Source organism: Parus major, chromosome 3, assembly GCF_001522545.3.
Source record: "Parus major isolate Abel chromosome 3, Parus_major1.1, whole genome shotgun sequence".
NCBI classification, from domain to species: domain Eukaryota; kingdom Metazoa; phylum Chordata; class Aves; order Passeriformes; family Paridae; genus Parus; species Parus major.
Window position 1 is genome coordinate 108184764 of NC_031770.1, and position 13620 is coordinate 108198383.

General features: G+C 41.9%; 2 long non-coding RNA genes across 2 annotated transcripts; both read left to right on the top strand.

Moving 5' to 3' along the window:
• Positions 1 to 366: 366 nt before the first annotated feature.
• On the top strand, positions 367 to 7718 carry LOC107201176. The gene is made up of 3 exons (XR_001520067.2): positions 367 to 423; positions 869 to 959; positions 7623 to 7718. It is a non-coding gene; the product is annotated as an uncharacterized LOC107201176 (long non-coding RNA).
• Positions 7719 to 7757: 39 nt separating this feature from the next.
• LOC107201175 lies at positions 7758 to 13411 on the top strand. Its single transcript, XR_001520065.3, has 3 exons — positions 7758 to 7796; positions 8959 to 9128; positions 10440 to 13411. It is a non-coding gene; the product is annotated as an uncharacterized LOC107201175 (long non-coding RNA).
• The last annotated feature ends 209 nt before the right edge of the window (positions 13412 to 13620 follow it).

Sequence of the window (13620 nt, forward strand, 5' to 3'; positions counted from 1 at the left end):
TATATATACATATATATATGTATTTATGTATATAAGAGGTAGAGACTGGGGTTAGCTAGAAACCTGAAGGCACTGAAACAGTGCCCAGTTGTCAGTGCCTTTCTGTAAGAGCCTTGGCCAAAATGTTCTGGGGACATGATGAACTACTCCAGAAGGGTCAGCATGAACTGCACAGCCAAGGTTCCCATCCAGCATTTCTGCACTAAAACTTTGCCATCATGAACTGTGCTTTTGATGTCTTTTTTGCCCACTGTGCACGTTAGTTCTGCTTGTGTTGCTTTCAGTCTTGCAGAACAGTTAATCAAAGCTGATGCAGGTTATTGAATGTTGCCTCATGTTTAAAAATAGGTTCATTGGCTTTGTGGCCAGCAGGGACTTCTCTGTTCATCTCCTCTGACCTCCTGCATATAACATAAGCATGGGGTAAGTACTATTACATGAGGGTTAATGTACACAGTGCCTTCTTTTATTAGCTTTCCACCTTGTTTATTAGTTTACTTGTGAAAGCAGGTGACTGAGAGTCAGCATTCCTGGTCCCATTCTTGGCCAAAATGGGCTGTAAAATGGTTATAATAATATTTCTCTATCTGTGATGCTTGACTGATTCCTGCATTGAAAAGACAGCATGCTTGTGGCAACTTAACAGTTACTGAAAAGAATAATCCTGATACAGCAAAAATAATAATCTAAATACCATAACCAGTCCCCTCCCCAAATCCAGGCTTAAACAAAGATTAAAAAGAATATACTTGAAATTCTGAAATCTTGGCTGCATTAAACCTTTAAAATGCTGGATTGGGCATTTTCCATTTCCAAGCTTGGCTCTGACACCACATCCTCGTGTTCCATTGGTGTGATTCATCTGCAGATACCAAAACTGCATAATTCATCACAGATCCTTACTGCAGATTTAATTACACTAAATCCTTTGGCCTGAGCAGTGTGAAGCCTTCTCTAAGGTAAGCACAAAAGGTGGTCTGGTGTGGTGTGAAGGGTGGTGGGTACATGTTTTGAGGTGGCATCTGCAATGGGCAAACACAATTGCTGTGGAATAGATGAAAAGACATAGAAGAAGTAAATTGTGGCATCGCTGTCCTGTGGGAAGCTGCTTGTGTTGGTTGGTGGGCTGAAAATGAGAGGCAGGACTTTGTCCCCCAGCCATGTATAAACCATCTCTATTTTTCCCATTTGCATTGGAAATTAACACACAACATGAAATTGCTGTTCTCTGGACTGCAGTAAAAGTGTTGGGGACAAATGGCTCCAGAGCTCTGGGCACTAGAGGAATATAAACTGTGTTTTTATCTCTGTAAACTAATTTTCCAGTGTGATGTTCTAGTGTTTTATTGCATTCACTTCATGATAGGCTGGTCTTTGAAAGCTTCACTTTTAGCTGTTTTTGTAAGCAGTTTCCTAAAGGAGAAGGTCTTAATAATCCTAGTCCTGTCCATACCTGGTCACCCTCAACTCACTCTGTAGATCCACTGCATATGAAACACGAGTTAACTCTGCAGGGGTTAAAGCTGGTAAAGATAAAAGTCTGAAAGGACAACAAGATAATTTAATCTGAGTTTTGGAATGTGTGAAGCCCTTGTATTACATCCAGATCTGCTGAACTGAGCACAGTATACTGTGCAGGAGGACACCCTCTTCTGCTTTGAAGACATGAAGAGATGGAGAATCCAGCATTTCCCTTTCCTAGTTTGTTCCAGTGGTTAACCACAATCCCTGGTAGAAGTTTGTACCTCATTTCTAATTGGAATTTCCCTGGCTTTCAGGTCTTGTAGAGCTTTCCCATTTTCAGCTACTAAGCCTTGTAGTATCTGGTATTTCTTTGCTCACAGGTATTAATGTGCTACAAGGACATCACCTCTTTCAGTCACCGAGCTCAACAGCCTGGGCTCCTGGGGTGGAATTCACCCCGAGTGGATTGGCTCTTTGCTCTCTAATGCTGAGGCATCTCTGGGTTTGTCTTGGAGTTTCTTCAAAGCTCCAGCCCCACATATGCTCAGAGTGCCTGTTCTGGCACGTGGCACCATGCCAGGCTTCAGCAGTGGGAATTCTGGAGAAGGCCAGAACAATTAAAGATGAGTGCCCATCTTTGGCACAGCAGTTTTAAGTGGTAAAGCACATACCATGGAATTGGAAAACGTGGATGCTGGTCCTGAGGGGATGAAACCTCATCTCTTGTCATGGAGATGCATTGGGCTGTGGAGGTGTTGAAGAATAAATGTTCATCTTTTGAATGAATATCAAGAGGATCATGGTCTGGCAGAGAGCAAGCAGAGCAGACTGTGCTAAGCACATACTGACACTTCCCCAGGTTGCTGTTCCAAAATCCAACAATTTATGGCTCAAGAGACTGCTCTCTTTTTCTTTTTAGTAATGCAGATGGATTCTTTTTCCATGAATTTGTCCAGTCTCTCCTTGATGTGAATTTTCAGCATCCACAGCATCCTCTTGGCAAGTTCTATATATTTTGTCTCCGGGGGAGAAAAAAAAATAAAATCTTTCTTTTAGACTTTCCAAATGCTAACTTTGATATTCCATCAGTTTTGCATCAGAATAGGTGGGAAACAATGACTCCTACCATTGTCTCCACATCATTCACCTTATACAACTGTAGAAATCTCCTCTCTTGCTTTTCTTAGCAGATAAGTTTTTCTGTTCCAAAATACTGTGTCATCAGCAAATGTGAAGACTTCACTATTAATTTCAAGATGATTTATGAATTTTTTGCCATCATGTCTCCATGACACTCACTGGTTACCTTCTTCCCATTGAAAATTCCTAAAATTTCTCTGTATCCATTATCCATTCCTTCTGCCATTATCCATACCAGAAGATCTGTATCAAAGGATGTTTGACTGATTATTTTCCTAATAGCCATGGGCTGAGAAGGACCTCAGGTTCTCACTGCTCTGCTGTTGCTTGCCCAGAGCAGAACTGAGCAGCTGTACCTCACATTTCCCCTGGGGATCTGTGCTGAAGGGGGAAACACTTGGTACATCAGCAGAGCCAAACACTTTAATTTCTGATGTCACTGGTAGACCAAGGCAAAAAAGGCCCTCAGACTGGGTGATTTTGCAGGTGCTCAGTGGTGACATGTAGCTCTTTCCATCCCAGCCATGTGTGAAGTCGAGGCCATGATGACATTCACCATCACTCTCTGCCCAGGAGCAAAACACCTGCAGCTGCTGTAGGCAGTGTCTTAATGAAGCCTTTATGTGGGACAGGAGACAACCCCCATATGAAAACATGGTCTCTGCTCTTTGTTCCTGAACATTTGCCTTCCCATGCAGCTCATTTTGAGCATTTTCCCTGTACCTGACCTGATTTATTGAGTGAGTTGTTGGTCAGACTCTTGTTTTCTCTTAGTTTACCCTGCATTGATCCTCAGACACATTTTCTTTGTAGTGATGCAAAATTTATTTCCAAAGCTCACAGACAGAAATGCTGAGTGTACCAATCCTTGGAGCCCTCCCTTAGAGCCTCAGTGGATCCCCCCACAGAGTGAGGGGTCCCCATTAATGACCCCTTTTACCCAGTCCCTAACTCTCTTTACCCTCCACTGATAGAGCATTGTGCTAATTTAAATCAGTATTTCAGTCCTGTGCCCTCAGGAGCACACACATTCTAGCTCTGCTTTGGCACTGATTTATTTCTGCCTAATTCCAGTTCTCATCTCTGCCTCTGTTGCATGAAACTCTTGCAGTTCTTACCCAAAGTCAGTATTCTCCTATCCTTCCCCACATGGTGACATACACATTGATGAAGCTGAATCCTATTTACAATCACATCCCTTTATAATGTGCAAGATTTGACATTGATGTCTTCAGGAAAGGTAGTTCATTCTACTGAAAAAGGGAAAAAAAAAAGCTGCAGTGTAAATGCACATCAGGTCTGAGAGCTTTTCAGCTTCAGGTTTTATTTCAGCCAAGTGAGTCAGAGACGTGGCAACTACTAACTTTTTTCACTGGGGAGCATTGTTAGTGACCTGCACAAGAAGCCAGAAAACTGTTATTACTTGAAATGTAAAATTAAAGAAAAAAAAAAAAAGCTCTCTTTCTCATTTCCCTGAACTGGACCACATACTTCCCTGGAGGAAAATCAGTGCTGGAAAAAAGGTTGACTGCAAAATTTTCTGTTAATCTGAATATTCCTCTCTTGCTCTGAGCTGCAGGGTGCAGGCACAGACCTATCCCATCTGCTCGGATGTGATCTGTGCCAGCTGCAAGGAGCACCCTGCAGGAGGTGATGGATGGCCCAGCACGTGTCCCTTCCTGCTGCAGGATTGCACTGGTGCGACAGGGTCCATCAGAGCACAAACTGGGGCTGCCAGAGGGGTCACAGTGACTGGGACCACTGGTAGAGTGTGACCACAGCTCTGACAGCTGCTCCTGAACTTTGGGAGCTCCCCTTGATGTTGGGCATGTTGTGGCCTGATGAGCCCTCTCATTCCCAGATTTACACCAGATTTTTTCACCAAGTGCAGAGTGCCAAGGAAGATCTCACAAGTGTTAATTCTGGTCCTGGCACTCATCCCTGAAGAGATTAAAGCACCCCTGAGAGAGAATCCCTTTCATTTTTGCTCAATCTTTATTACATACAGAGCTCTGATATATTCCCCCCTCTCCTACTCTCTGTCTCTCTCACCATATGTTAAAGATTTTTGGGAATGTACCTTTTTTGCAGCATTTCTCTTCTAGATTTTAACACAGTCCTGATGCATTTACCATAAATCTCTGGAAATGCAGAAAATCCAGCACAAAACTTGTTGGAAGCAAGACCTCTTTGGAAGCAAGTTTTACATATGTGTACCATCTTCCTTGTCTGGGTGCAAGAGCTGCATGATTAACTGGATTAAGAGAAAATTTCTTTACACCCAATGTCAGCAAAATTATTGACTGAAGATATTTTTACTCTAACAAGCCCTCAGTGTCTACTGTATTCAGTGTAAAGGAGGATCACAGCAAGGAGCAGACTGAAGAAACGTGCTAATCTGAAAAACCTGGAGATTTTTATCTGTGGGGAAGAAAGGTTTCTGTGATGGTGAAAGGAAAAATAGAGAACAATTTTGTGAAGATTTTTGTTTATATGAAAGTCTTTATCTGCTTTGCAGTAGTTCCATCACCTAGCAAGTATTTTTCAGCAGCTTTCCCCCATTCACAGTTTTCCTTTTTAATCTCACATTTCCCCTTTACAAAGCTCTACCCTCTGGCTCTGAAATCCACAATATTTTGTCACTTTTTCTGTTGTGTCCTGTGGAGTGATTGGTTCATGTTGTGGGTCCAGCACAAGAGAAAAGCTAACACAAATTGCTCAGCCCAGGAACGTGTCCTGCAAAAGGTACTGGTAACAAGAGGTGGGGGACAAAGGACATCAGGGTTAACATCCTAATAACTCCTGCTTCTTCTGATTTTGGCCCAGAATAGTGTCCAGGGAGCCTCATTGTCCTGTAAATCCAGAGCACAAGAGAGACAGAGCTGGGCAGTGAGACAGAGCATTCGCTTCAGTTCTTTCTTTGCACAATTTCTTTGCACTCTTCCAAGGAAGTCTGCCTGGCAGGCACGCTTAGTCAGGACAGACAGGAATACACACAGATTTCTACTATGAGATAATGAGGTTTTCTGGCTTGTTCTCTGTTCTCTCTCTAATAATTCATTGTGCTTTATCAGCCTCTTTAATGATTGTTGAGCGCTGGGTTAATGTTTTCAGAATATTAGCCACAAACCCCATTTTCCCTGTGAACAGTCATAGCTAATTAAGAACATTGTGACATACATATAAATGGGGTTATTTTTAGCCCATATTCATTACTTTGCATCTATCAACACTGAATTTCTTTCAGTGCCATGGTATCTCATCAACAACAAGTATCACTCAGTGTCATGAGATCCTAAAGATCCTACAATCTCCAGCCTCTGTTATTTCATGAGTCACTGTTTCCCAGATTTTATGAATCTTTTGAACAACACTCATCTGCGTGGAACTTCATGTGACCTCTCTCTATTATATAAACTGACTCTTAGTTCTGTTATTTAGTCAGTTATTAAGATGAGATCGCAGTTTCTTTTTTAAGCCTTTTGTAATATAATAAGCACACTGAATTAACCAATCTTAATATCATATTCTTTCCTTCAAAATGCTCACCAAGACACATGTAATATCACTTCCTTATGAATATTTGTGTTCAGCCTCATGGCTGGGAAATTCGAAAAAAACCAAAATTATAAGAAAGAAGTCCTACATTTTACAATATATCCCTCTTACTTGTGCCTTTGGGGTCAGTGCAAGCACCTCCTTACCAAGTCAACTTGGGCATCACAGTTGAAACCTGTTAAAATTTGAGATGTGACAGTGTGAAGTTAAAAGGTAAAAAGAGTGTATTAATAAATAGAAAAGTAGAAAATTACTTTTAAAATGAAGACTTGTAATAAAAATAGGCAGTACTTCAATACACTAATTTTTCAGAAGAGAAAATTTCTGGGCAGATAATGCAGAAATAAAACCAAAGGTTGGCCTTGGGTGTTATTTCAGAAAGTGGATGTGAGCCTGTATCCTGGCTGGACTCTCCTGTTAAAAAGCAGCCTCTTGTTAGCACAGTACAAAGAGTGATTGCACAGCCAAAGCTGAGGCACAGAGCAGCTGTGTGTAAATTATTTCTTTTAATATGTCACTGGAATTCCTAGAGGAAAACAGCTCCTTTTAAAAAATAATTTTATTTAATTCTGTTTCTCATTTATTTCTAGAAGCTCTGGTTATGCAACAGAGTGGTGTGGAGTGGAGAGGGACTCTCTTACTCTCAGCCCAGGCTAATCCAAGTGCCGAGCTCTTCCTCTTTCCAGAAACACCAGAGAAGTTTCTATTCTCTTTGTGCAGTCAGTGAATTCTCTGTGGGGATCTCCATCTATCTGGCAGGTCACATTACAGCTCTGCTCTGTAACTGATCTGCCCATCGGTTTCCACAGAAGAAGTGTTGCTGATGAATGACTGCACATGGCGCGGAGAATTATGTTGCAGAGTTGTTACTTTTCAACCAGGGAGCTTTCCTGGGAAATTTCCATGATGTGCTGGACAGCTAAAGAGCTTTGGACAATATGTGGGATACAGCTGCCATAACTCATCGTGACCAATGAACAGAGAGAGCAAAATGGATAGAGAAGCTGAGGATCAAGGATGCCGGCAGGACACGCATATCTGTGCTTGGTGATGAATTTTACTGCGTTAGGGAAAGCTGGCTGACTTAAAAAGATGCTAAACCTGCTGGCAAGGCATAGCAATAACCCCCCAAAGTCAGTGTGCTATGACAACTGCAGTTTCCCTCAACATGAGACAGCACTGAGTGCGCTGCCAAATGTCAGCTAAACAGATTTATTTTCTCAGAGACCACTTTTTCTTGCCCTTGAAGCCTTCCCTGTGCTTTCCTCTGAGGTGTAGTTATAAGCAGAGTTGGTAGCACTGCCCTGGAGTAAGTCCATATTACAGCTGTGCAGAGCATAATTTTGTTGTTTTGTTACAGTATTTGACACTGCAGTACAGCGCCCTAACAAAGATACAAACACCCAGGATTTTAATAAAAAAACCCAAATCTTGAGAAAATAAAACTCATATTTTCATAGAAACATGGAATGGCTTCACTTGGAAGACACCTTAAAGATCATCCAGTTCCAACTTCCCTGCCATGGACAGGGACACCTTCCACTGTCCCAGGTTGCTCCAAGGACTATCCAACCTGGCCTTGGACACTTTCAGGGATGGGACAGCCACAGCTTCTCTGGACAGGAATTTTCAAGGTAGATTTGCACTAAATTAAATCTAATTATAAATTTTATTTTTATTTTATTTTATTTTATTTTATTTAATTTATTTTATTTTATTTTATTTTATTTTATTTTATTTTATTTTATTTTATTTTATTTTATTTTATTTATTTTATTTTATTTTATTTTATTTTATTNTTTATTTTATTTTATTTTATTTTATTTTATTTTATTTTATTTTTAGAAATTTTCAATTATTTTTTTTCTCTGCTTAGTCTAATTTTCTCAAAGCAACCTCCTTAATTTTTCTTTACTATCACCATAATGCACTTAAGTGATTTCTGTTTTCAACATATATTGAGTCAGGAGATTGAAACCAATGTTTTCCCACAGTGTTTTGGTTGCTAAGAATTTTGTTTTTGCTATGAAAAAATGATTTAAAAATTTCCAACCAACTCTAGTATTTATGAAAAATGATTCACAGCAAAGTCCTGTGAATTCTTAAAACAAAGATAGCAGTTAAACACTGCAGATAAGAGCTGGCTTATCATATGTTGATGCTGATAGCATCAACAGCAGTTAAACACTGCAGATAAGAGCTGGATGATGAAATTAAATGTCCAGTATTCTCCTTACTTAATTTAGTCAAACAAAGCTTTGTTAAAAAGGATATTGGAAAAGCTGATCACTAGCTTTTCAGTAGATTGTAGTAAAATGAGAATATCATCCATGGAGACATGGCTGGATCCAGTCTTTGGGATACTGCTTGTCTTCTGTCCTCTGGAAAAATCAGGAAGGTTTTCCTCCCTGCTGAAATGGCTTAGGAGGAGTGGTAACCCCAGAAGAGTAATGGATCCTGGCTCTGATTCCCAGCTTCCACAAACTGCAAGGAGGAATATTAGATTTTGAGCTTGGATTCAGACAGTTTCAAAAGAAATTATCCATCCATGCTCTGTAACTCAGTTATGAACTGGTCTTCAAACTCTCCTTGCACTAAGGTCTGAGGTTTTATTTATTTGGATTTCAAAGTCCATTTCTGGTGCTGCTGTCTTGCCTTTGCCTCACACTGAAAGCATCTGAGGAGTCTGGAGATGCTGGGGAAAGAGGGTTGATCCAATATCTTTATTTAAGACGGGAAGCGTGCAAGCAGATGATCTATTAATACAGCATTTATTAATACCCTTCTCACACACAGGAACCAAAAATCACAAGGCTTGCTTTGAAGTTGGAACTCTCTCACATGAATGGAAACAAGTTTCCAGCTAAGTGCAGGTGCCTGCCATATGAGGAGAACAAATCCTGGGACCATGAGGAGCAATTTGATGACTGCTGTGTGCTCTGTGCCCACAGTAGATTCATGTCAAGGTGACACTTCCCTGGCTCGGGTCTCCCCTTGTCTCTTACCAAAGAGCTGTAGATATTTTACTCTTTTTCTTACTCTTTAGTGCCTGATAGATGTTGTTCCTAAACACTTTTGCAGGTGATTACTGTGGGGAATTAGTAAACTTCTTATTCACACCTTTCTGTCCAGCCCCTCTTGACTTGCATAATTCATTAATCCAGAGGAAACTCACAAAGCCCTGGCCAGCCCCAGAAGGGCTTTTCAATGGTTTAATTTAATGATGGTTGTGGGAAATGCCTGTGTAGCTGTTAAGCATTTTGAGTCCCCTCCTGTTCTTTCCCCTGTTAATAAGTGGTTGTGCCACTGAGATGCTCCCCAGGAGGACCCTTAATGTGAAGTATGAGTGTTGCTGCCTGTTGACATGCTGGCTAACAAGGATGACACATCAGATCCCAGGAGTGCCTAAATTTTTGTGGTTTTCAAGTACAATAAATTTTGCTTTCTAGCACAGGTGAGGTTTGAACCCCTACCTGGAAACACTCATGTCCCAGGTGTCCCTTTTTGGTAGTGGGGCCACTGGGAAAGGAAAATACAGATGTGAAAGAGGCCCTGAAGCCTTCAGACCTGCCAAGCTCCAGCTGGTTTCCCAACACCTCCCCAGAGTGGATGTGTGGAGTCGAGATATGAATGAAGGAGCAAAGCTTTCTGGCTAAATGACACGGGTGCAGTGATGCTGCTCCAAGCCATGACATCAAATTCTTGGGCAATGTCCACACTTTGCACGTTGCAAAGGAGCATTACCAGGTGCTTTAATTTGCTTTTGGTTCTCAGACTGGTCCCTTGCTCACTTTTGGCCTCGACTCTCGAACATCCGTCCAAACAGTTTCCAGGCACTCTTCGGCAGCCGGCACAGCCAGGGACCATTCCCAGTTGGCAGCTTGGATACAGCTGCTCTGTTTTGGAAAGTGGGAGAGTTTAATGAATGGATGCAAGCATTTCTGTGCCAATTGGCCTCGAGGCCAGCGAATGGTCCAGGCCGCGTTTCATTTTCTAAAAGAGACACAGCCTCAGGTCTCCTTATCTTTGCCATTAACTTCCTGGGTAGTGAGGGCTTGGCTGTTTACCTATAAAAATGACTTTGTGAAAATGGAGCATGCATGAAAGAATGGTTTCAAAGATTATTTATTATTAATATGGTTCTTTTTAACCTAACAAGTCATTCACAAACTGATCTTGGCTTCCTTGGACACAGTTAGTGTTCAGAGACATTCACTGATCATTTACAGCAAGAAACATTCAGCCTCCAGTTTGTTTTCTTTGCTTCCTTTTTGCAGTGGGGGCCGGCCAGCTGAGAGATCTGCTTTTGTTTTTCCTGTCCTTGATTTGATGATTGAAGCTTTTCAAACAGAACTACAACACACGGCAAGCATCCACGATGAATTTCTAGATAAATAAACACTTGGGCTGAGGTTATTTTGAAGAACGACAGCGTCAGTGCCTCCAAATGGGAAATAATAGAGTGAACTGAGCCCAGACATTTCTTTCTTTTTTTCTAGAGTTGGAGAACTGCTATCCCTCCTGTTAACCTGTGCCTCTCTGTTTCATAGATTTTCCTGGTGCTTCTGAAGCACTGGGAAAGACAAAGTTAGGGCTGGCTAAGGGTCAGTCCAGGTCCACCCTGAGAGAAAAGAGGCTCTTCCCATTGCCACATTGCCCAGAAGTGGGGTGAGGGTCACTCCAGGCCTGGCTACTCATGGGTTGTGGGCTTGGGGAAGATCAATCCCTTGCAGAGATGTCCACTCCAGGTGATTGCTCAGCCTTTCCCAGCTGGGGATGGCTCAGGAGACATGCCAGAGGCAGCCTTGTGTTGCCTAAGCATAGCTCTTGGCTCCATTGCTTGCTCATCTGTGGCTTTGCCTTCGCTCACTTGTTTCCTTAGATGAGCTCCTCTGCCTGCTTATTTGTGTTAGGAAAATTATCGTTCTTGTATTTCGGTCTGTGTCGCTTCCTCTGGGCCTGTTTTGTTATTGCACAGAGGGATGTCTCTAATGAAGTGGACGGAAGGAGGAGGACTCAGGGCTTATTTTTATCCTATACATAGGAAGTTGGCCAGAACAGGGAAAAACAGAGCAGAAAGCCCTCAGAGCATTCCCACCCCTCAGGGCTGGAGACAGCAATCTCCACAGACCTTGCTCAAATGTTCCACCCCTGCCCAAGGGAACTTTCTCCACAGTTTTGCTTGTTTGTTGTTGAAAGGGAAAACGTGTATTGCTTCCTGCCACAGGGCCAGGGCTAGCTGCTCTGCCACTACTGCCATCCAAGCCTCTTTTATTAATGAATTAAACCTCATACCACCAGACTGACTAAAAAAAGAAAACTAAAAAGGGGGGGACTTGTGTATGTGTGTTAGTAATGTAACAGCACCTGGGGCCCTGATGGGGCTGGCACTGACATTGCACTTCTGTAAAGATGGGAGGGCTGGTCTGAGGAGCCCCAAACACAAAACCAACAGACAGGATCGGGGCAGCAACACAGGGCAGACATACAGAAATATGCAGTGGTTTCTTTTGTGTCCGTGATGTTCTCAGAAGACAATGGATTATCCCAGACCTTGGAACAACCAGGGATAGTGGAAGGTGTCCCTGCCCTTGGCAGGGGCTTTGAATTAGATGGTCTTTAAGGTCCCCTCCATTTCAAACCATTCTGTGATTCTATGATTCCATAATTTTATGATTCTATGATTCTACAATCAGTGATCATTAGATCATGCCATTAGCCTAGAAATTTTGGGGAAGCTGAAGCATGTGTTTTAAGGCAAGATATTTGCCTTGTGTTCATCCTCTCTTTGTCCCATTTAATCCCCTTTCCAGAAGACAAGTTTGATTTTTTTCCCCAGTTCTAATGTCCAAGGAGAGGGCCAAGAGAGCAGACAGTGGGAACCCTCCCACACAACTTCCCTGGCGCAGACCGGCATCGCCACGGAGCATCTCCCTCCTCTGCTGCTGCTCCTGCCACACAGCTGGGCTTCAAAGAGGATGCTCCTCTCCCACGTGCTTCAAAGGGAAAGCAGGAGCCACAGAACAATTACTCCCACTCACAGGGAGAGGGGAAATCCTCTTCTAACAGGGGATCATCCTGTTACAATGAGGATGTCTGGTGATTTATGACATGCTGCTTTAAACCCTCTTTCCCCTCCAAAGAAACACAGGAGACAGCAGAGCTGGAGGGAGATAGGAGAGACCTGACATTGGCAATGCTTGAAATACAGTGTGAGAGCTGGGAAAACCCTTCTCTGCTGGCCTCATTAGCATGACTTAATTAATAGTTATAATCTTATCAAGCAGAGGTTGCCATGCAAGAGGGATGTGCAGGCCAGGAATCAAAGCTTTAATAAATAGATATTTTAAGACCAAAAAACACCACTGTAATTCTGTCTGGTTTCCTGTGTAATTGATGCCAGAAACAGACCTTTTCAACTGAAAAAAAAAAAAAAAAAGAAAAAAGTGGATTTAATGGGAAGGTATTAGTATTGTGATATTTTTGGGTAATAATTTTAACAAGAAAAAGCTGAGGGGTTTATTTGCAAAAAATCCAAATTATCTGTACTTGATTGGCTTTCAATTTCATTTTATGCTCTAAATGCTCTGTAAATCCCAAAGGCTGCATGCTCTGTAGGGCTTATGCATCCATTTTCTTAATCTTTTTTTTTGGCATTGAATCCAAATTTTAAAAGAATATTCTCAACCTGGGGCAAAGAAAACTTTCCTTTTTTGACACCAAAAAGCTTTTGCAACTCACATTAAATACTGCAAAAATTAATATCTGTGCCATCAATTCTGTTATTGTCTCTGACATTTTTATAGAGCTCCCTTCTCTTTTTCTTTGTGTTAGCCTTGGCCTGGGTCTTGGAAGTGGCGGCACCTCTTAATCTCAATAAAATTTTGCTATCTTGAGGTTTGATATGGCAATAAGGGAAGCTCTCCTCACAGGAATCAAGAGTAAACAGAATAAACTCTGTCACCCATGGAAGCTGAATGACAGGAGAGCTTGAGTCAGGACCCAAAAAAAAGAAACAATGATCCATTTATTTCAGGTGTGAAGTGAAGAAGACAAATCCACCTGAGGACCTACAAAGAAGCAAAAGACAAAGAAGATTCAGACCATGATGTGGGCAGTGCAGTGTGGGGCACCCCAGAGGGAGAGACAGAAGCAGGACAGATTATCCAAATTTCAACCATACATGGAGCAACTCATACAAATGTGAGCTTGCCCAAGTCCAGGTTAGATTACTCCACACTCATTCATATTCTAGGTACATCTAAGAAAGCATCACAGCCTGTGAGAGCTCAAGCTCATTTAAAATATATAGATTTTTCAAATATAGAGGAAGTCATGGTTTTATTCCAGACCAAGTCCATCAGTCTCAATGGATTTTACTCCAGCACCACTGAGATCTGAATTTGCACCAGAATGTGCAAGTACAGGCCATTGACAGGACAGATTTCTCAATGCTAA